Raw genomic sequence first — 24,196 nt, 5'->3', positions numbered from 1 at the left:
ACAACAACAACAACAACAAAAACCAAGGCCAGCAGAAGAAGAGAAATAATAAAGATTAGAGCAGAAATAAACAATACAGAATCAAATAAAACATAGAACAGATCAATGAAACTAAGAGCTGGTTTTTTGAAAAAGTAAACAAAATGGATACGCCCCTAGCCAGACTTCTCAAAAAGAAAAGAGGACCCACATAGATAAAATCATGAATGAATTTGGACTTATCACAACCAATCCCTCAGAAATATAAACATTTATCAGAGAATACTATGAAAAATTTTATGCCAACAAACTGGACAGCCTGGAAGAAATGGACAAATTCCTAGCCACCTACACGCTACCAAAACTCAAACAGGAAGAAATAGAAAATTTAATAGACCCATAACTAGTGAAGAAACTGAATCAGTTATCAAAAATCTCCCAACCAATAAAAGTCCTGGGCCAGATAGCTTCCCAGGGGAATTATACCTGAGATTTAAAGCAGAGTTAATACCTATCCTTCTCAAGCTGTTCCAAAAAATAGAAACGGAAGTTAAGTTTCCAGATTCATTTTATGAAGCCAGCATTACCTTGATTCCCAAACCAGAGACCCCACAAAAAAGGAGAATTAAGGCCAATATCCCTGATGAACATGGATGCAAAAATTCTCAACAAGATACTAGCAAATCAAATTCAACATCATATAAAAAGAATTAATGGGGCACCTAGTGGCCCAGTCGGTTAAGCGTCAGACTTCGGCTCAGGTCATGATCTTGTGGTTCCTGAGTTCAAGCCCCATGTCAGGCTCTATGCTAACAGCTCAGAGCCTGGAGCCTGCTTCAGATTCTGTGTGTGTGTCTCTCTCTCTGCCCATCCCCTGCTCGCACTCTGTCTCTTTCTCTCTCAAAAATAAATAAACATCAAAAAAAAATTTTTTTTAAGCATTATTCATCATGATCAAATGGGATTCATTCCGGGGCTGCAGAGCTGGTTCAGTATTCACAAATCAACCGATGTGATACATCACATTAACAAAAGAAAGGATAAGAACCATATTATCCTGTCAATAGATGTAGAAAAAGCATTTGACAAAATACAGCATACTTTCTTACTAAAAACCCTCAAGAAATTCAGGATAGAAAGAACATACCTAAACACCATAAAAATCATACATGAAAAGCCCACAGCTAATATCATCCTCAATGGGGAAAAACTGAGAGTTTTCCCCCTGAGATCAGGAACACAAAAGGGATGTCCACTCTCACCACTGTTGTTTAACATCGTGTTTGAAGTCATACCTCAGCAATCAGACAACAAAATGAAATAAAAGGCATCAAAATTGGCAAAGAAAAGTCAAACTTTCACTTTTTGCAGACAACATGATACTCTACATGGAAAACCCAAAGGACTTCACCAAAAGTCTGCTAGAACTGATACATGAATTCAGCAAAGTCGAAGGATACAAAATCAATGTACAGAAATCAGTTGCATTTCTATACACCAATAATGAAGCAACAGAAAGAGAAATCTAGAAGTCGATCCCATTTACAATTGCACCAAGCACCATAAAATACCTAGGAATAAACCTAACCAAAGACGTAAAAGATCTGTATTGTGAAAACTATAGAAAACCCTTATGAAGGAAATTGAAGGAGACACAAAGAAATGGAAAAACATTCCATGCTCATGGATTGGAAGAATAAATATTGTTAAAATGTCAATACTATACAAAGCAATCTACACATTCGATGCAATCCCAATCAAAATTGCACCGACATTCTTCTCAAAGCTAGAATAAACAATCCTAAAATTTGTATGGAACCACAAAAGACCCTGAATAGCCAAAGTAATGTTGAAAAAGAAAACCAAAGCAGAAGGCATCACAATCCCAGACTTTAGCCTCTACTACAAAGCTGTAATCATCAAGACAGTATGGTACGTGCACAACAACAGACACATAGACCAATGGAATAGAATAGAGAACTAGAATTGGACCCACATGTGTATGGCCAACTAATCTTTGACAAAGCAGGAGAGAGTATCCGATGGAAAAAAAGACAGTCTCTTTAGCCAATGGTGCTGGGAGAACTGGACAGCAACATGCAGAAGAATGAAACTACATCCAGATGGCCAACCGACACATGAAAAAATGCTCAACATCACTTATCATCAGAGAAATACAAATCAAAACCACAATGAGATACCACCTTTCACCTGTCAGAATGGCTAACATTAACAACTCAGGCAACAACAGATGTTGGCGAGGATGCGGAGAAAGAGGATCTCTTTTGCATTGCTGGTGGGAATGGAAGCTGGTGCGGCCACTCTGGAAAACAGTATGGAGGTTTCTCAAAAAACTAAAAATAGAACTACCCTACGACCCAGCAATTGCACTACTAGATATTTGTCCAAGGGATACAGGTGTGCTGTTTCGAAGGGACACATGCACCCCCAAGTTTATAGCAGCACTATCAACAATAGCCAAAGTATGGAAAGAGCCCAAATGTCCATCGATGGATGAATGGATAAAGAAAATGTGGTGTATACACACACACACACACACACACACACACACACACACACACACACACACAATGAAGTATTACTCGGCAATCAAAAATAATGAAATCTTGCTATTTGCAACTATGTGGATGGAACTGGAGGGTATTATGCTAAGTGAAATTAGTCAGTCAGAGAAAGACAAAAATCATATGACTTCACTCATATGAGGACTTTAAGAGACAAAACAGATGAACATAAGGGAAGGAAAACAAAAATAATATAAAAACAGGGAGGGGACAAAACAGAAGAGACTCATAAATATGGAGAACAAACTGAGGGTTACGGGAGGGGTTGTGGGAGGTGGGATGGGCTAAATGGGTAAGGGGCATTAAGGAATCTACTGAAATCATTGCTTCACTATATACTAACTAATTTGGATTTAAATTTTTAAAAATAAAGTTAAATTAAAAAAAAAAAAAAAGAATGAATAGACCACTTTCTTACACCACACACAAAAATAAACCCAAAATGGATGAAAGACCTAAATGTGAGTGAGGAAACCATCAAAACCCTAGAGGAGAAACAGGCAACAACCACTTTGAACTCACTCGCAGCAATTTCTTCAACATGTCTCCAAAAGCAAGGGAATTAAAAGCAAAAATGAGGGGCGACTGGGTGGCGCAGTCGGTTAAGCGTCCGACTTCAGCCAGGTCACGATCTCACGGTCCGTGAGTTCGAGCCCCGCGTCAGGCTCTGGGCTGATGGCTCAGAGCCTGGAGCCTGTTTCCGATTCTGTGTCTCCCTCTCTCTCTGTCCCTCCCCCGTTCATGCTCTGTCTCTCTCTGTCCCAAAAATAAATAAACGTTGAAAAAAAAAAAATTTAAAAAAAAAAAAAAAGCAAAAATGAACTATTGGGACCTCATCAAGATAAAAAGCTTCTGCACTGCAAAGGAAACAATCAACAAAACTAAAAGGCAACCAGCAGACTGGGAAAAGATATTTGCAAATGACATATCGGATAAAGGGTTAGTATCCAAAATCTATAACGTACTTACCAAACTCAATACCAAAAAACAAATAATCCAGTGAAGAAATGGGCAGAAGACATGAATAGACACTTTTCCAAAGAAGACATCCAAATGGCTAACATGAAAAGATGCTCAACGTCACTCATCATCAGGGAAATACAAATCAAAACCACACTGAGATACCACCTCACACTGGTCAGAGTGGCTAAAATTAACAACTCAGGAAACAAGAGATGCTGGTGTGGATGTGAAGAAACAGGAACCCTCTCGCACTGTTGGTGGGAATGTAAACTGGTGCAGCCGCTCTGGAAAACAGTGTGGAGGTTCCTCAAAAAATTATCCAAAGGATACAGGAGTGCTGGTTCAGGGGCACATGTACCCCAGTGTTTATAACAGCTCTTTCAACAATATCCAAATTATGGAAAGAGCCTAAATGCCCATCAACTGATGAATGGATAAAGAAGATGTGGTTTATATATATAATGGAATACTATTTGGCAATGAGAAAGAATGAAATCCTGCCATTTGCAGCAACACGGATGGAACTGGAGGGTATTATGCTAAGTGAAATAAGTCAATCAGAGAAAGACAGATATCATATGTTTTCACTCATATGTGGAACTTCAGAAACTTAACAGAAGACCATGGAGGAAGGGAAGGGGAAAAAAAAATAAATACAAACACAGAGAGAGGGAGGCAAACCATAAGAGACTCTTAAATACACAGAACAAACTGCAGGTTGATGGGAGGGGTGGGGGAGAGGGGAAAATGTTTTAATTAAAGTATTTTCATTCTCACACTTCCATCATTCTCTCATAATGCTCTTTTTTCTTCTAGGAGTTGTGAATTCCTGAAATTAGATATTTATTTTAGAAACACTGAAGCAGCCTCAACAACAGCAATGTGAACAAAATAACACCAATTAGAACAGTGGTGGCAAAACAAATCAGGTTTAAGCATTTTGTCCCACACTGAATTCGACCAATGTGGTCCAGCCTCTACATATATTTTTCTTTAAAGTTTGGGGCGCCTGGGTGGCGCAGTCGGTTAAGCGTCCGACTTCAGCCAGGTCACGATCTCGCGGTCCGTGAGTTCGAGCCCCGCGTCAGGCTCAGGGCTGATGGCTCGGAGCCTGGAGCCTGTTTCCGATTCTGTGTCTCCCTCTCTCTCTGCCCCTCCCCCGTTCATGCTCTGTCTCTCTCTGTCCCAAAAATAAATAAAAAATGTTGAAAGAAAAATTTTTTTAAGTTTATCAAAATCACCAAAGTCCAGTCTATTTCATGCAATGACTACTATAAATCCCAGCAATTAAAAAAAAAAAAAAAACATAATCACAACTGCTAGAATTACCACATCTTGAAGTATGTTTTAGTAGGAATAAATTGACCTAACTTGTGAGCCACAGTCAGCAAAACAGCTAACTTTGAAAGCCACAATACCCATCTCTTTATGATGGGTTATACTCTCAAGGACTATAGCTTGCCATGAATAATCGAGAATATGATGCAATCAAAAACCCAGAGACAAGAGGAAAATGTCTGTAGCAATGAAGCCTTTTTGTTTCCTTACCTAAGCTCACTTCTCAAATACTTGGGAAACAGAAAAATGACTGCGCATACAAAATAAAAGAATCTAAATAGATAATCCTAAGAGCTTAAATGTTTCTCAGAAGTAGCCATCATAATAATTTCTGCCCATGGATTAAATTCTTTAACATACTGAAGCAGCAGATAATGTTTACCATCTGCCAGTCTGTCTCAAGATGGCAGCTTAAACTATAAATTTTATTGGGTCTCCCGGGCGGCTCAGTCGGTTAAGCATCCGACTCGGTTTCAGCTCAGGTCATGATTTCATGGTTCATGGGATTGAGCCCCATGTCAGGCTCTGCACTGACAGCACAGAGCCTGCTTGGCATTCTCTCTCTCTCTCTCTCTCTCTCTGTCCTTCCTCTGCTCTTAAAAAAAAAAAAAAAAAGAATTACAAAGTTAGAAAGGGACTCAAAAGGTCATTTATTCCATCTCCATACCTTCAAATAGGACCTCATCAAGCAATCCATAGCAAAAGAAACATAAAGACATCTAGTGGAGATTAAATAACTCACCTTAGAAAACTATTCCTTTTTTTATTTATTTATTTATTTTTTTAATTTTTTTTTTTCAACGTTTTTTATTTATTTTTGGGACAGAGAGAGACAGAGCATGAACGGGGGAGGGGCAGAGAGAGAGGGAGACACAGAATCGGAAACAGGCTCCAGGCTCCGAGCCATCAGCCCAGAGCCTGACGCGGGGCTCGAACTCACGGACCGCGAGATCGTGACCTGGCTGAAGTCGGACGCTCAACCGACTGCGCCACCCAGGCGCCCCAACTATTCCTTTTTTTAAAAAACCTCTCCCATAATCTATGCCTTAAATTTGTCTAGCTAGTGACTGTATACACCTAACTTTGACTAAGTATTCTAAGGCATTCTTTCACTAGGATGTCTGAAATAATAATGGGTCCCGGGTGGCTCAATCGGTTAAGCATCTGACTCCTGATTTTGGCTCAGGTCATGATCTCAAAGGTAGTGAGTTCAAGCCCCACATCAGGTTCTGTACTGGAGGTGCAGAGCCTGCTTGGGATTTTCTCTCCCTCTCTCTCTCTGCCCCTCCCTCGCTTGTTCTCGCTCTCAAAATACATAAATAAACTTAAAAAAAAGAAATAACACTGAGTACATTAAAATATACATATTTCCATTCACAAATAGATGCTCAAAATTAGTAACATGATAATATAAATCAGTCCAGAAATGAGATCTCATCAATTGAAGTTTAGGGCTATCGGGATCTCAAATCATGCAGCGCAATTCCCAATTTCTTTGAAGATGAAACCAAGGCAAAGATGTTATTCCTATTAATGGTCTATAAAAGAACATCGTATAGCATTTAAGGAAGCCTTGCTTAAAAGAACTGACGAATCTTTTTATTGATCAAATCATTATTTTGTAGTGGAACCACTGCCTGATCTCCCTGCTTAATATAGTCCGGTAAAGTCACAGGACGTGGCCTCTTGTCAAACAGAACCGACAATCCTGGCATATTGTTGCTAAGGGGGAGAAAGGAAAGTAGCCTTCAGTTACTGAGCACTTAGGGTGTACCTCCATTAAACCGTCCAATCTTCCCCCAAATCCTATAAAATAGTATTAACATCTTTTTTTTTAATAAGGGTACAGGTTTGGAAACTTGTCTGTGATTACACAGAAAATAAGCTGTAGTTCCAGAACTGGACAACAGATATAACTGGCCCCTTCCACTCTTACCACACGCAGTAAACGATCCTTGGAGAAATGTTCTCTAGAAAAGAATATCACTGTACATACTGCAAAAATCAAAGTATTAATCCAAAGAAGCCATAAGGGCTTTCTAATTTTACTGTGATATTTACGCAAAATAGATAATAATTATCAGTTAAATGAATACATCTAAAGTTGTTGGTTGTTGAGGAACAATCAACCATAAGTTCTTGGCCTGGATTCTCTTCTCTTTAGTCACACATTAGGCTACTGGTCTATTTTAAGCTCTCCTTTAGTAAATCAAAATTTAAGGGGGGTAAAAAAAAAAAAAAAAAAAATCACACAACCTTATGTTTTGCTGTCATTGAAAATTACCGAATTCTAATCTCAGCTCCATGAAACCATTCTTAACCTGTCCTAGCTCAGTGACTATTCCAAAACCCCACCATTCTCCTTTCCCACCGAACACCCCACCCCCATCTCCTCTCATCAATTGACCTTGACTCCTATCTACCTCTTAGAGAACATAAGCTTTGAACTCTCGAACCTTTTACCACCCAACCTATAAATATCCATATCTATTCTCACTTCTTTTCTTCCTTTTTCAGTGCATCTCTCCTCCTGTCTACACTAGCACACTGCCTAGGATCACAGCTAGCTAGCACTTAGTTGATACTTTAAAAATGTAACAAACTGATTCTAGACTGATTCTTCCAACTCCGCTCGTCCATCGTTCCCTACATTTTCAGAGATAGATCCATCCACTATCTCCTCTCTCTCATCTCCTACATCTTTAAACATTTCCTCTTCATTGGCTCTTTCCCTAACAGCTCATCAGTCTTTAAAGGAAAAAAAAAAAAACCTACAAACCTTTTTCAGTTACTGCTTTATCCCTTTCTTTCCTTCAGAGTCAAACTTCTTTAAAGAAAGTGTGTCTTGGGATTTTATATTAAGGAAGTACTGTCCATTTCTTTTAAGCAGGATAATAGTACAGTTTGTTGTTTGTTTTTTTTTAAAGAAAGAATCCTTAAAAAATTTTTTTAAGTTTATTTAAGTAATCTCTACACCCAACGTGGGGCTCGAACTCACTGCCCTGAGGTCAAGAGTCGCGCTCTCTACCAGTGGAGCCAACCGGGCACCCCAAACAGATATATATTGAAAACAATTACAGATAAAAAGATATGGTACCTGAGCTTAGCTTTAAAACAATCCAAAAATAAATAAATTAATTAATCAAAAATAAATAATCCAGTTGGGGGCAGGGGTTACAGATGAAACAAAATTGGTGATGTGCTCATTCTTCAAGCTTAGGTAATGACTACATGGGACTCATCGTTCTATTTTCTCTTGGATTTGTATTATTATGGAAAACGCAAGTGGTTTTTTTCAAGTGGCTTAAGCTCACATTCCTCTTTCTCATTTTTGCAAAGCTTAGAAGTGATTTGACGTCACCAGATCCACTGGGTACGTTTCAGTCTTTACCTTACTTGTCCTCTGCAAGACACATGATACTCCGGACCATTCCTGCTTCTAACCTTCCTCTCGTTTGTCATTTGTTATGCATGCCCGCTCTGATTCTTCTCTTTCTCTGCCTCCCAATCTCTCAGTCTCATTTGTGGGCATTTCTCCCACTTGCTTTCAAACATGGTCCTCCCTCCCCTCCTCAAACACACACGCACACACACACGCGCACACGCACACACGCACACACACACACACCCCATAAATGCTGCTGCTTCCCAAACTCATTCAAACTTTTCCTTTTTCGTTTCTATATACTCCTATGTGAGCTGACTCATTCTCTCCTTTAATTCCAACTACTTATGCACATGCAAACCTCCACCTCCAGCCCTGAACTCTCTCCTGAACTCCAGATCCAAATGCATCCTTACCTGAATATCCCACAAGAACTTTGAATGAATACTCAAAACTGAACTGATCTTTATCTTTCACCCCATCAAAACCCTGCTCCTTTTCCTCTCGATCAATGGTTTTATTATCCTTTCAGACATCCTAGGCAGAAAACTAGGAATCATTTGTCTTAAGGTTCCAAATATGTCTAGCCCTCAACTTAAATCGTACCAATTTTATCCCTTAAATACTTCTACAATCCCTGTCTTTCCATAACTCCAACTGCTTAGTTCAGACTCTCTTCATTTTTCCACTGTATTTTTTTTCCCCTAAAACTGATTGCCCCACACCACTCTAATTTCCCCTCTCCTGGGTCTATTCTTCACACTTTAGCTGGAGTTATCTCTCTAAAATACAAACCCAGGGGCGCCTGGGTGGCTCAGTTGGTTAAGCATCCGACTTCAGCTGAGGTCATGATCTTACAGTCCACGAGTTCAAGCCCCCCACATCGGGCTCTGTGCTGACAGAGCAGAGCCTGGAGCCTGTTTCCGATTCTGTGTCTCCCTCTCTCTCTGCCCCTCACCTGCTCATGCTCTGTCGCTGTCTCAAAAATAAATAAAAACATTTTAAAAAAATTTTTAAATACAAACCCAATAACACCACTACTCCATTTGAAATTCTTCCATGGTTGCCCCATGATGAAAAACAAAAACAAAAACAAAAACTTCCAAACTCTTTATCATGGTACCAAGTACTTTAATATCTGGCCTCTCCCATCACTATACTGCATTCACTCTGGAACTGGGGCATCAGAATGACCTAGGATTCTCCCAACAAAACACTCAAATATATCCTTTGCTTTTTGTTGTGCCATTTGCCTAGAATGAGTTTCCTCAACTTCCCTCCAGTGAAAGCCTACACAACCTTCTTTAACGCGGGTCAAATGGAACATCACACTGGAAACTTCCCCTGATCTCCTTAGAGTCAGGGTATTTCTACCAATGGGTACAGAGAACAGCCATCAGTGGCTGAGATCACGACTTAGATGAGTTAGACCCACTTGGGTTGAAATCCCAGGTTCAAACCTTACCAGTACGCCTCTGGACAAAAATCTTTAAGCCTGTTTCCTCATCTCTGAATAACAGTAGTTAGGGATTTTTATGAGGATTAAATAATGGACTACATACAAAATACTGTATAGTGCCTCGCTAAGATTAGGTAATCAATAAATGTTACTGTTATATTGCGATTTATTCCCACTCTGGGCTCCTATAGCAACTTGCACCTATCTCTGTCATACTGTTACGATAACATGACTGTTTGCCCATACAGAACACATCATCTTTTTATTCCCACTATCTGGCATAATGTCCACAATTTAACAGGTTTGTTAACAAACCTTGGATAAATAAATAAAACACTTCCAATCCCTATAGTATTAAGGCGTCAAATTTTTTACTAATGGTCTTACTAGATTTAAGTTCCATCTCCTTGTACAAAATCGGTAATTTAAGCAAAATTTACAGGCCAGTCTCATTTTAATGGAGGAAAATAGGAATTTTGTAGTGGCCTTATGTTGTTTACTTGTTGAAAACACACCCACAAAATAAACCCGCCGTGCTACCAACGATTTTTCTGCATACTATATAAAATACCAAATTTCTAGGATGGTTGTCTCCGTGTTGAAAAAAATTTAAAGGTTTTCTAAATCTGTGTCAGCTTCCTTACCACCAGGACCTAAGCCAACCCTAAGGGCTAAGGTGTATTACAGAGTTGCTGTTTCGTTTTGTGTTGTTTGGGCAATTTTCATCCTGAAAGCACGCTCCTGAGAAATTCTGAAGAATACTGAAATAACCAAAGAAAATAATTAGTACCCACTGCTAAAAAGCAAAAACAAAATCAATCAATAAAAAAATAAATAAGAAAGAAAAGTCTGTGCTTTAAAAATTCCAGTAATTTAAAGTTAAACTAATCTTCAAAATACAATCAAAATATGTGCAGGCAGCGGCCAAGCTAGTAAGTGGGAAGGTGGGGGTCCTCATTTTGTGATCTTAACCCTCAATAAATACAATGCAAAAGGCAAAACGGTTATGGAAAAAAAAAAAAAGATACTACTATATAAAAGCATGGTTTCTACTTCTACACTTGACTTTTAAACATTAATGCCTTTTGAATAATAATTATTAGGGGCTTAATATGCAAACACCTCTGAGCTACTTCAGAATAATCATGAATAAAAGCCTAGAAACCACACGTTCTCAGGAAAAGGAGAAAGGCCTGTTTAAAAAAAAAAAAAAAAAATTAGTTTCTCAGGTCTCGCATCAAATGTGTGCCATACATACGGTTCGGCACCGAGAGGCAGCAACCTGGGAGGGTCACAGGCGCCGCAGGCCCGAGGCCCTGCGGCTGGGGTGGCTGCTCATCCCTGAGACTTACGCGGGGCGGTGGCCCAGCCCAGCCGGGGTGGGGCTGAGCGCTGTCAGCCGGGGCGGGCCCAACGGCGGGCCACCCAAGTCTCACCTCCACTTCCCTTTCCCAGCGCAGAGCCCAGTTCCGCGACCACCCAAGAGCCCCCGCACCACAAAGACAGATTTTTTTTCTCGCCCGGTCCGCTCAAAGTTTATCGTTCTCTGCCGGCGGTCGGGGCCGCCGGGCTTTGTAGTTCGCCGGTCCAGGCCACCCCGCCGAGGCCGAGAGCCCGTGCAGCCGCTAAACTACAATGCCCATAATGCCCCGCGAGCCTCGCGCTCCCACGGCCCTCCTCCTCCCCTCCCGGCGCCCCAGGACCGCGGCACTGCCCTGGCGGCGGGAGACCGGGTGGGGCTGTCCACCTGAACACCCCACCACCTGCCCTCCTGCCCGCGGCGCTCTCCCTCGGATTCATTACCTAGGTGCCGCAGGTCGGCCGGCTGTTGGTGATGCGGTCCGGGTGGGGGTGGGGCACAGGCCGCCGCCGCCGCCGCCGCAGCCGCCGCCGCGGAGTCCGTTAGTTCCCGACGTGCGTGAAGAGGCGGTGGCGGCGGCGTACGGTTGCCATGGCAGCCGCGGACCGAGCGGTGGGGGGCGCGCGGGGACTCCAAGACAACTCGGGGGAGGAGCCTGGGAACCCCACCCGGGTGCGGGGGAAGGGAGGCGCCTGGGTGCTTCGGGGGAAGGCGGGAGACTGTGACATTGAGGAGGGCGAGTGACTAATGACTCGGTGGGGCCGGATGAGCCCTGCTGCGGCAGCGTCCAATCCCCTTGGCATGACGCGTGTCCTGTGCCGTCGGCGGAGCGCGTTGGTGCCCGCTCTAATCCGAGAGGGTGCCTGTGGCGTCAGAGGAAGGAGCGCCCCAGCGGCTCAGCGCCGGCTCTTTAAAGGTCGTCTGGTCCGGCCCCTCCCCCGCCGCCTCGGCCGAGTGGCGGGGTGGGACCCGAAGCCACCCTGGGGCTTTTCACCGGGAAAGTCGCAGTCTCTCACACCTTTCTGCCACTCTCTGAGGAGTGGGCTAGAAATGAATCCGTTAGTAAAAACGTAGTGCCTACAGCCTTTAGGCTCATTCGGGAGGTTTGAGAACTTGTACGTGGCCGTGATTTCAGCTGAATTTTTGATGTGTAGTATTTCTTAGGTAACCGTTTGCGGACTGTCCAGGACCTACCTGAGACATGCAGTGCGGTAGAAACTGAGGTCAAGCGCAAGGGCTTCCGAAACCCGCTTCTGGGTTCACGTCCTGCCCCATATACTTGGTAGCTGATAACCGGGGGGGGGCAATTTCTTTACCCCCTGTGATGCTGAAAGTTTTAATCTGCAAAATGCAGGTAATGGCCAGCTCCCAGTGCTTGTGAGAAATAAAAAACATTAATGCTGATGAAGCACTGTAAAACAAAGACTGGCATTTAACAGTAACTTTTAAATCTTAGTTATTCAACGCTTCCTGATAAGAATCAGAAGAGTGGGTAGCCTGGAGGTGAGGGTGGGACTTTTTTTTTTTTTTTTTAGAGGGGAGGAGGAGGGGGAGGAGTGGGGGGGTGGGGGTGGGCAGAGACAGAAAGGGAGAGAGAGAATCTTGAGCAGGCGCCCGCTCAGTGCGGAGCCGGAGGTGGGGCCCCATCTCCTGACCCGTGAGCCAAAATCAAGAGTCAGATGCTCAACAGACCGAACCGCCCAGGCTCCACTGAAGAGGGAATTTTCCGCGGTGATGGAGAAGATGTGTATCAGGCTTAGCGTTTGGGTTACAGAGGCCTGTGCATTTGTCAAAACTCATGGAATGGTGCAGGTAATGAAATGCGTGCATTTCACTGTGTGTGAATGTGCCTCCAAAAAAGAACATAAGAATATTTTTTTAAGATCTGCCTTCGCAACTTTCGAATAGACAACACAGTGCCATTAACTGTAGTCCTGCTGTACGTTACATCCCCAGGAATTATTTATTTTATAACAAAATTCGTACTCGGTGACCCCCTTCACCCATTTTGCACCCCCGCCCCCACCTCTGGCAACCACCAATTTGTTCTCTGCCTCTGTAAGATTGTTATTAGAGCGGTAGACTCTAATAGCGACCACAGAGATATTCTGCAGCCAATCTCCAGATTTTGCAAATGAGGAAAATGAGACCTAGAGATTTAAGTAAATGGGGGAAATTACTGACCCTGTCGTTTTCTAGCAATAAACGTCTCTTGAGAAATTATGATTGAAAATAGCAAGCTACTGTGTATATCATCCAGTTCTCAGTCAGGGTCACCTTGTCCACAAAAATCTTGTTGAGATTGACTCAAGTCCCTTTTCCACCTCCTGTGGAAAGGCCAGTGTCTTCTCCAAGATTGTACATCCCCCGTGGGGGGCAGGGGAACTTACCATCACAGGGTCACTTCTGGCTCTGAGTTCTTGCTTTCTCTGAACACAGGGACTCACTCACATCTCGCCTTCTGCAACTCTTTTCTCTCCTGCTGATCCAGTGTGGAATTCAAACACTTTTCTTTGGCGGTGTGTGTGTAGCAGGCTCCTCTGAAGGTTTGGAGCAACTAAAGGGTTTTAAATGAAGGATGTAAATAGCCTAAAGTTAGAAGTCCATGGTCTTGAAAGGCCTTCAGTATCACAATGGCATTGGTGTCCACCAACCCCTCCCCCATCCTTTCTCAGCATAAGCTGCCACTCCCCACTAATCAACATCTTCCTGGTCCCATCCTTCTCCCTTCCTCTTTTCTCTCTTTATACAGTACTTTTAGTTATCTCTTTCTCCTAATCTGTACCTTCTGGACCACCTTCCACTCCTAAACTGTTTATCAAAGTGTTTTCCTACACAAAATATTTTCCCCAAGAGGAACTCTAGTGCCAGCTATTAAAAGCATATGTTGCAACACAGTATATATCTGCATATTCTACTTGATTCGGTCCACAGTATACTCAGTAAATATGAAGCTTGTGCAGAAACAGAAGCAAAAATTAACCATTGGGGCCTCAACACGATAAAAAGCTTCATTTGCAAATATCTTTTCCGGAGGAGGAAACAATCAGCAAAACTAAAAGGCAACCGACAGAATGGGAAAAGATATTTGCAAATGACATATCAGATAAAGGCTTAGTATCCAAAATCTATTTAAAAAAGACTTACCAAACTCAACAACCAAAAAACACATAATCCAGTGAAGAAATGGGCAAGAGACATGAATAGACACTTTTCCAAAGAAGACATCCAGATGGCTAACAGACACATGAAAAGATGCTCAATGTCACTCATCATCAGAGAAATACAAATCAAAACCACAATGAGATACCACCTCACACCTGTGAGAATGGCTAAAATTAACAATTCAGGCAACAACAGATGTTGGTGAGGGTGCGGCGAAAGAGGAACCCTCTTGCGCTGCTGGTGGGAATGCAAACTGGTGCAGCCACTCTGGAAAACAGGATGGAGGTTCTTCAAAAACATTAAAAATAGAACTACCCTACGACCCAGCAATTGCCCTCCTAGGTACTTATCCAAAGGATACAGGAGTGCTGATTCAAAGGGGCACGTACCCCAATGTCGATAGCAGCACTGTGGACAATAGCCAAAGTACGGAAAGAGCCCAAATGTCCATGAACTCATGAATGCGTAAAGAAGATGTGATATATATATATATACACAATGAAATATTACTCGGTGATCAAAAAGAATGAAATCTTGCCATTTGCAACAACATGGCTGGAGCTAGAGTGTATTATGCTAAGCGAAATAAGTCAGAGAAAGACAAATATATGATTTCAATCATATGTGGAATTTAAGAAACAAAACAGATGAACATAGGGGAAGGGAAGCAAAAATAAGATAAAAACAGAGAGGGAGACAGACCATAAGAGACCCTTAAACACAGAGAACAAACTGAGGGTTGCTAGAAGGGTGTTGGGTGGGGGCAGATGGGCTGAATGGGCGATGGGCATTAAGAATGGCACTTGCTGGGATGAGCGCTGGGTGTCATATGTAGGTGACGAATTACCAAATTCTATTCCTGAAGTCATTATTACACTATATGTTAACTAACTTGGATTTACATTTAAAAAAAAAAAAAAAAAGGCGTTATACACATGACCTGTCCAGGCTACCTGCATAGTGGGTTCAATTATGAGAACTACTTAGTATAAATGAGGAAGCAATTGATTGTGGCTGGGATTTGCTGTCTGAAAGAAAGAAAAGAAATTCAGGCCTCCGTGATCGTAGCTTACATTATGCAGAAGAAATGATAGCATTCAAGCAGTAAAACCCAGAACAAAATCTGAGTTAATCCTTGATAGCAATGACATCCTTATAGAAGCAACACCTGGACTTGTCACCTCTAGCAATTTGATCACAACTCTGCGTATATAATGAGCATATAAATAGAGTCTCCTTTACTCCTGGAGAAGAAAATACTGATCTGCTATTGGCAGAACACATGTTTTTGCAGTAGGGATGATAGGCTCGCTTGACCCGTCTAGCCCTCATCTGGTTTCCCTTGTGACCAGTCACTTGCATTTACAAGGCAGCTGGCCAGGGTTGTAGTGCAATCTACAGCCATGAAGAAGTCTGCACATGCAAAGTCCCAATGCATTATTAACCCTCCTTGTTTGGGAGAAGCCGGGACCCCAGAGAAACAGCTCAGCAGGACGAGCCACTTAAGGAGAATGATGACAGCAGTGAAAAGCAACAGCTGCCTTAAAGTAAAGCTGAAGGAGGGTGGTCACACCAAGGAAGACCATGGGCAACTGAAGCGTGGCCTCAGGAAACCTAGCGTGGCTATGGAGCCGGCAAGGAGTGAGGACTGACAAAAATGGTTTATTGTTTTCACTGGAGACTTGGGATCATTTCAGGTAATAAACACACTGTGCAAATCTGCACGTCATAATGGGTTAATCTACAGACAATATGGTCCTGAGCCTCAGGAAAGACACTTAGCACATCTGGGGCAGCTGGGTAGCTCAATCAGTTGAGCGGTTGAGCGTTGAACTCTTGATTTCAGCTCAGGTGGATGATCCCAGCCAGGGTCGTGGGGACTAATCTTCCATTGGGCCCTCGCTAAGCACGGAGCCTGCTTAAGAGTCTCTCTCTCTCTCTCTCTCTCTCTCTCTCTCTCTCTCTTCCTCTCAGCCCCTCTCCCCCACTAGCATGCTCTCTCTCTTTGAAAGATAAAGACTTTAAAAAAAATTTTTTAAATAAATTGAAAAAAAAACTAAACAAAACCCAGAGACTTAGCACATCTGGTTCAAAGTCAGGCATTTTCCCTCAGTTCTCAGTCTTGGCTGCTATAGCATTTGACTTTGCCGGCCACCTTCCTTAGTGGTTCATGACCTTGGTTCTCCTGAAAGCATACTTCAGTGTGCTCACCAGCTCTTCCCCCTGCTCCTTCATTGCGGCAATAGTTCCCAACATCAAATCCTACACCCTCTCCATTTATAGGGTTTCGTCTCTCAGTTCTGGTTGACGCACAGATTTCCCTGACTAGTTCTGATCCCCAAGCTCCACTCCTGCCCCAAGTTTGCTGGGTCCTTCCTCACCTCGTTCTGTCTAATGTTCTCTTCACCTGGGATGCTATCCCCCTCCCCTAAATTCGACCTGTATTCTGCAAAAACTAACTCAGGCCTCTACATGAAATCTTTCCAGGTCATTCCTGCTCACAATAGTACCGGCCTACTCTGCACTCACAAAATTTCCTGCCTATACCACCCACTTTGACAACTAACCATACAGCCTAGTGGCAGCTTGTGGGTTGTTGACCCATTGGCCTTTGTCTTTTCTCCTTACTAGATCTCAAGCTCCTCCGATGAACACTTATGGGTATTTCCAAATACATCTTTATAATGCCTTTTATATAAAGGCACAGTATTTTTGACTGATGGCTGGCTCCTTCACTTTTCTCCTGAGTTAACCCTGCTCTGTGTAGCTCTCCCCATCTAGTGCTATAGAGGACATTTACAGCCTCCTCATATAAATATCCCTGAAGCCTATAGAAAATCATGGGCCCCCATATGTATTCGGTGCGAGGGTGCCTCACGAGGAAGTTCCTCCAAGTGACTTTTGGTAGGGAAGGAGTTCAGGAGGTAAGTGGTTCTGAATTCCGACGCTCAAACTCACTACTAGGACCTAGAGCAAAGTTTAGCAGGTCATGAGATCAAGGTAATGCATCTCGTCCAGCTTTTTAATGCTTAAAATGTGAGAGGGTAAGATACAGTAGGGGAAGGTAGAATCAAACAGAAGCAATAGGAAATGAAATGCGGGGCGTGTACGCATAGCCCTGATCAAGTACTATATGGCGGTCAGTGGGCTTCAAACCTACCCTCTCTCCACTGTTCCGTGCTGGGGGAGCTGGAACCCCACAACCCACATTTCTCCCTTGTCTCTGGCTCGTGGGTGCACTCGTAGAAGAGCACAAGGCTGGAAGACGGGGAAGCCACTGCTCCCAGCGTCCCTTCCTGTCAGCATCACCCAAGCAGTGGCCCTTTGGCCTGGTGGCCAGAACTTGTCTCCACCTTCTAGCTGCACTTCCAGAACCAGCCCCCTGGCGCCTCCTCTCCCTCCACCCCAGACTTAGCAGCAGGAACCAGGCAGTGCCTTCCTTCAGAGGTCTGGGTCCCACCTCCAGGTTCCTTCTCCTGGCTGCTGGGTTCTGAGGACCCCGCCCTCCTCTCCTCTCTCTGATCTCTGGCCCCAGAGGCAGAAGCTGCTTTTTGCAGTCACTTACATGGTGACTCCCATGTTCCTTTTACATTTTTTCAGCCCTCCAACACCTATTGAATCAATTCCCTATGCGAAATTCTCTCCGTGGAAACACTTCCTTTGGCTTCCTTTTGCCTGACGGCTGGACGCTGACAAATACGGATTGTGAAGTGAAATATATCTCCTGTGAATGTCAGTCCAGAGGGTTTAAGAAACACTATCTCAGAGGAGTGGGAGAGTCTTTCACCAAACAGATGCCCTACGTGCCAAGGGTCCAGTCCTTCCACAGACGGGTGCTCTGTGTCTCAGGTCTGTGAAGAGCAGAGACCCAATTCTGCCACAGCAACTGTCACCGTCGGACCCTAGGCCTAGCGCGGCCTTAAGAATCACTGGCGATGAGCTTACAGTTGCCTACCACAGTTTGGCTGGAACCCCACGCTTCATGTGGACTCTGACCTCTCTCAGATATGTAGAAATGCAGCTTTATTTTTAATTTTTGGGAATGTTGATTTTTGAGAGAGAGCGAGAAAGAGACAGAGTGTGAGTGGGAGAGGGGCAGAGAGAGAAGGAGACACAGAACCTGAAGCAGGCTCCAGGCTCCCAGCTGTCAGCAGAGAGCCCCATGCAGGGCTCGAACCGCCGAGCTGTGAGATCATGACCCGAGCCAAAGTCGGAGGCTTAACCAACTGACCCACCCAGGCGCCCCGAAATGCAGCTTTTTAACTTGCTACCCTTAGCAAGTGGGGGGGGGGGAGGGGGAAACAAGAGTTAATGATGAAAAAGCAAGAAAGGGGTACCACAGACCTCACCAAGTGGGACCTGGTGAGGCCAAGAGAAGGATAAAAAAGACAGATTTTCAGGGTGGATTTTTTCTCTCTGATGTTGCCCTTTCTCACAGGTCACATGAAGAGGTAATAGACAAGAGAAGGAAACGAAGAACCTTGTACCTATGTTTCTGCCATATCCAGCCCAAATGAGGCTTTTGCTCTATTTTATTCATGAACTGACTGTACTTCTGCTTCAGTGCTCCCATTAGCAGTGAGGCACTCTTCAAAGACCAAAGCTATTAGGCCAGCCTCACTTAATCACCCATTCTTAATGAAAAGAACTGCTCTACTTTTGGGGAATTCAAAACATTTCTTATGAATGCCAAAATAAACACGGAACCTCTTGGCAGTCGCCCGTGGGGATTCTCCTTGCTTATGATTTTGTATTTCCTTATGCTAATTTAGAAATAGGAACAGGAAACCCAGGACTCGAGGCTGTTAAGCGGATTGGTAACACTCTGGAGTGTTGCGGGTACGTAACTCAATGAATGAATGTCGAGTCCTCCGTGATAGCTGGAGTAATAGTATTTTCATTGAGCACCGCAGTAAGTCATTGCCTCCACCCGGCGAGATGCTAATTCATTAGCACCTAACTGCGCGAGGACCTTACATTTAGTAGAGGAATCCATCACCGGACGTGAATTACTCAGGCAAATGTTGGCAAGTTACCTCGCTGATGACGGGCAGAACATTTTCTAGCGAGCTGAAAAGCATGTTACAAGGTAGCTGGCATGTCATAGAGGGAGAGCAGCTTGTGATCAGGTTTTCTATTTGGAGAAGGCAGTGCTGTGCCAAGCAACCCCAACCACAACACATTTAAAGTCTGAATGGGAAAAGGAGCGGTACATCTGGGATCCTATTTCCCCTTCCAAGAAGATACAAGTCACTCTAGACGGCTTCTCCTGGTTCCAGAATCCTTTTCCTGCCTGGTTGGTTTTTTTTTTTTTTTTTTTTTCTTGTGTCCTGTTTTACTTCAACTGTAGGGGATTGAGAGTGATGGGCTTGGGAGGCAAATTCTATTTCCTCTCTTTCCGCTTGTTTTTCTGCTACATTTTAGGTCTTCCTCGTGATTTATGTGCATAAATGATGGCTTACATGAATCATTCCTAAACGGTTAACTACGCAAGCAAACTGTTCATCATCCAGTTCTCCGTGATAGCCTCTCCTTATGTTCACCAGGCTGCCTCACTCCTTTCTCAAATCCCACCGCAAATTTCACGTTTCCGAAAAGCCCTCTCTGACAGCTACAGTGAAGACTTCTAACAGCCCTTATTCAACCTCACCTCTGTCCCTTTACCCCAGCTCACCAGTTAGCTGTTCTCACTATCTGACGGTGCAGTCACAATAAAATAAAGTAGGGACAGCAGACACATAAGTTTTGTACTGTTTCTTCCCTCTTGATCTGTGCCTGGATTTATGCCTTCCTGACAAATAAGCAGGTCGTTGTGTGTAAACATCACAACCTAAGTGAGAATTATAGAGAATTATATGGTCATACCTTGGAGATATTGTGGGTTTAGTTCCAGAACACCACAATAAAACGAGTATCACAGTAAAGCAAGTCAAATTAAATTTTTGCTTCCCCAGTGCATATAAAAGTTATATGTATACTATAATCTTTTAACTGTGCGATAGCATTGTATCTAAAAAAAACACAACAATGTACATACCTTAATTCAAAGATCCTTTATTGCTAAAAGATGAGTTTTCAGCAAGTCTTAATCTTTTTGCTGGCAGAGGGTCTTGCCTCAATGTTGAGGGCTGCTGACTGATCACGGTGCTGGTTGCTGACGGGGTGGCTGTGGCAATCTCCCAAAATGAGACAACAGTGAGGTTTACCTATGTTTATACGTGGAGGGTTCGCTCAATCATTTTAATTGCTGCATAGAATACAGTTCATCCCTTTCCCACTGATGGACATTTCGTTTCTTCCCAACCTTCACGTCCAGGTACGTCCGGGCTGCTGTAACAAAAATACCATAGGCCAGATGGCTCATAAACAACAGAAATTCATTTCTTCCATTTCTGGAGGCTGAGCAGTTCCAGGTCAAGTCACCAGCAGATTCAGTGTCTGGTAAGAGCTGGCTTCCTAGTCATTGACTGTGGTCTTCTTGCTGTGTCCCCATGTGGCAGAAGGGGACAGGGAGATCTCTGCGGTCTTCATGAGGACACCAGGCCCACTCATGAGAGCTCCACCCTCCTTACCTAATCACCTTCCAGAAGCCCCACCAAATACCATCACTTTGGGGGTTAGGGTTTCAACATACGAATTTAGAGGGGACACAAGCATTTGGTCTGCAACATTCTACCCTTGGCCCCCCCAAGTCCATGTCTGTCTCACACGTCATCAACCCTAAACTCCAAAATCTCCTCTAAATCAGGGGTGCCTGGCTGACTCACTTGGCACAGTGTGCAACTCTTGATCTCGGGGTCATGAGTTTGAGCCCCATGTTAGGCATGGAGCCTACTTAAAATTTTTAGAAAAAAGTAATCATAAATAAACATTAATAAATAAATATCATCCCAATCAATTATGGGTGAGACTCGAGATTCATCCTGAGGCCAATTCCTCTCCAGCTCTTGGCCCGCAAAACCGAACATACCCTGTGTTTCCCAAACATGAACTGGTGGGACAGGCCCCAGACAGACTTTCCCGTTCCAAAAGGAAGAAACAGGAAAGAAGAAAGGAGGGAGGTCCAGAGTAAGTCCAAAACCCAGCGAGGCAAATTCCATTAGACCTTGAGACTAAAGAACAATATACTTTGGCTTGATGCTCTACCCTTCACGTACACTGGGGTAGTGGTCCTGGCCTCCCAGCTTTTTTGGGCAGAAAATGGCTCCCAAAGCTTCCAACGGCTCTGCCCCCATGGCTTTGGATGGCCTCACCTGCCATGACTCCCCTGGGCACCACTCTTATGGCTCCAGTGTCCTATCCTTTGAAATATAGGTGAAGGCAGCCATGTCCCCAGCGATTGTACACACTGGAGGCAGTGCAGATACCACTCTCCCTTTCGGGGCACGCAGGCGGGGGGCGGGGGTTGCGTGGGGGAGCAACCATTTAGCCCACACTGCACCTGGGCCCACTGGCTGCTTACCTGAGGCAGCCGGCTGAGGAGCACGGTTGGGGAGTGCGGTGGCCATCACACGGCGTGAAGTGAGGCAGTGCCCAGCAGCCCACACCGAGCTCCTGAAAGTGCCAGCAACCCCTCTTTTGAAACTGCCCCTCCCTGCCCTCCCACTCTGGGCCTGTGTGGGAATGGTAGGCCTGAGGATTCTGAATCACCTTGAGAGGAATTCTGAATCACCTTGGTCATTCCCGCAGCGTCTTGGAGAAAAGCACCTGGCTTCTGCCAACATGGCGGGGCTCCTTATCCAATGGTCACTTTGCGGCGCCCTACCCTTCTCTCCCAAACAGGCTTTCTCCTTCTTTTTGACAGGAACAGATGGGAGAATTGCCCAAATATTTAAGTTCTGATTGCTTTTTTTATTAACAGTTCCATCTTTAAGTCATTTCTCTCTTGTTGAATTTTACTGTGAGCCGTCAGGAAGAACCAGCCTGCTTCTGCAACACTTTGCTTAGAAACTGCTTCAGTCACGGGGCGCCTGGGTGGCTCGGTCTGTTACGCCTCCAACTCTTGGTTTCGGCTCAGGTCATGATCTCGTGGTTTGTGAGTTCGAGTCCCACATCAGACTCTCTGCGCTGATAGTGCAGACCCTGCTTGGGATTCTTTCTCTCCCCTCTCTCTCTGCCCCTCCCCTGCTCGTGTGCCCCCCCCCCCCAAAATAAACAAACTTAAAAAAAGAAAGAAAGAAACTGCTTCAGCTATATATCCAATTTCATTCCTAGAGTGAAAGGATTTCAATCTTAAATAGAACCAGAAGATATGAAATGCAGAATCTCAAGAATGTACCCTCAGAAGAATGGAACTTAAGAACCAAGAGACTGATTTCCATTAAATGCCCGATTTACCCAAGACCAAGACTCACCGCCTCACCAATGAACATCCAACAAGAATCTCTCCCCTTTCTCAAGCCAGTAAACTTACTGCTAGGACTCTGGCTCAACCTCCCCTTCATTGCACTCCTTGCTCATAAATATTTAAATATTCTCCCTCGATGCTGACTGGACCAGCCTAGAGCTTGCATTGCCCAAGTTGTATCCCTCTGCTATTCCCAACTCAGTTTTAGGTCAAGACAACACACTTCTCTGTGGGTCAGGAATCCAGGCACGGTTCATCTGGGTCCTCTACTTCAGAGTGTCTCATGAGGCTTCAATCAAGGTGTTGGCCAGGGCTGGGGTCTCTTCTGGGAAGAGCTCTCTTGGCTGGGAAAAACCCACTTCCAAGCTCACTTGGTTGTTGGCAGGATTCAGCTCTTTGCAGGCAGTTGGACTGAGAGCCTTAATTCCTTGCTGGCTGGCGGCCAGAGGCTACCTTCAGTTGTCTGCTATTTGAGCCTTTTCACAGGACAGCTCATAACATACCGACTTGCTTTGTCAAAACCAGCAGAGGTGAGACTTTGAAAGCAAGACTTGATGGTCAGAATCTTCAGTACTATCTCTTCATGGATAATAATATTCATGGATAGTATTCTTGAATATTAACCTACTCATCTTGCATATTCTATTGGTTAGAAGCAAGTCACAGGTCCCACCCCATAATCAAGGGGAGGGATTACCCAGACGTGTGAATGTCAGGAGGTAGGGATTATCATGGGCCATCTTAGAGTTCATCTGTCGTAGGCAGGCATAATAGTTAAGAATATTGGTTAGCCTGTCAACTAACAGCAAAAGACACAACAGATGTTGGTGAGGAAGTGGAGAAAGGGGAACCCTCTGTTGCACCTTTGGTGGGAATGCCAACTGGTGCAGCCACTCTGGAGAGCAATATGGAGGTTCCCCAAAAAACTACAAATAGGGGTGCCCGGGTGGCTCAGTCGGTTCAGGTCACGATCTCGCAGTTCGTGAGGTAGAGCCCCACTTCAGACTCTGTGCTGACAGCTCAGAGCCTGGAACCTGCTTTGGATTCTGTGTCTCCTCTCTCTGCCCTTTGCTTCCTCTCTGTCTCTCTCTCTCTCAAAAATAAATAAACATTAAAAAAAAAAAAAACCTAAAACTAGAACTACCCTACGATCCAGCAATTGCACTACTAGGTATTTACCCATAGGATACAAAAATACAGATTCGAAGGGGCACGTGCATTCTGATGTTTATAGCAGCATTATCAACAATAGCCAAACTGGGGTGCCTGGGTGGCTCAGTCGGTTAAGCGTCCGACTTCAGCTCAGGTCACGATCTCACGGTCCGTGAGTTCGAGCCCCGCGTCGGGCTCTGGGCTGACGGCTCAGAGCCTGGAGCCTGCCTCCGATTCTGTGTCTCTCTCTCTCTCTCTGACCCTCCCGCGTTCATGCTCTGTCTCTCTCTGTCTCAAAAATAAATAAATGTTAAAAAAAAAAAATTAAAAAAAAAACAAAAAACAATAGCCAAACTATGGAAAGAGCCCAGATGTCCATCAAGTGATGGATAGAGAGGATGTGGTGTATATATGATTGAATATTACTCAGCCATCAAAAAGAATGCAATCTTGCCATTGGCAA

At 44.1% G+C, this 24,196-nt stretch overlaps 1 protein-coding gene and 1 long non-coding RNA gene across 8 annotated transcripts in view; one reads left to right on the top strand and one right to left on the bottom strand.

Annotated features, from left to right (window-relative positions):
• KATNAL1 (katanin catalytic subunit A1 like 1) overlaps positions 1–11,896 on the bottom strand; it is a 104,352-nt gene extending 92,456 nt beyond the window's left edge. For 3 of the 7 annotated variants that reach the window (XM_058688578.1, XM_058688569.1, XM_058688553.1), the window contains exon 1: positions 11,513–11,896. The gene's annotated coding sequence lies outside the window, so the exon portion shown is untranslated. Of the gene's footprint in view, positions 1–10,353; positions 10,471–10,967; positions 11,306–11,512 lie in introns of those variants that run through there. The other 4 variants (XM_058688587.1, XM_058688562.1, XM_058688595.1 and 1 more) reach the window with 4 other exon arrangements.
• LOC131487697 (uncharacterized) lies at positions 11,306–23,995 on the top strand. Its single transcript, XR_009249897.1, has 3 exons — positions 11,306–11,525; positions 17,835–20,675; positions 22,449–23,995. It is a non-coding gene; the product is annotated as an uncharacterized LOC131487697 (long non-coding RNA).
• The last annotated feature ends 201 nt before the right edge of the window (positions 23,996–24,196 follow it).

The sequence above is a fragment of the Neofelis nebulosa genome, chromosome 1, assembly GCF_028018385.1.
Source record: "Neofelis nebulosa isolate mNeoNeb1 chromosome 1, mNeoNeb1.pri, whole genome shotgun sequence".
Taxonomy (NCBI): domain Eukaryota; kingdom Metazoa; phylum Chordata; class Mammalia; order Carnivora; family Felidae; genus Neofelis; species Neofelis nebulosa.
The sequence above is the reverse complement of the archived record's forward strand: the minus strand, read 5'-3'. Positions and strand labels throughout refer to the sequence as shown.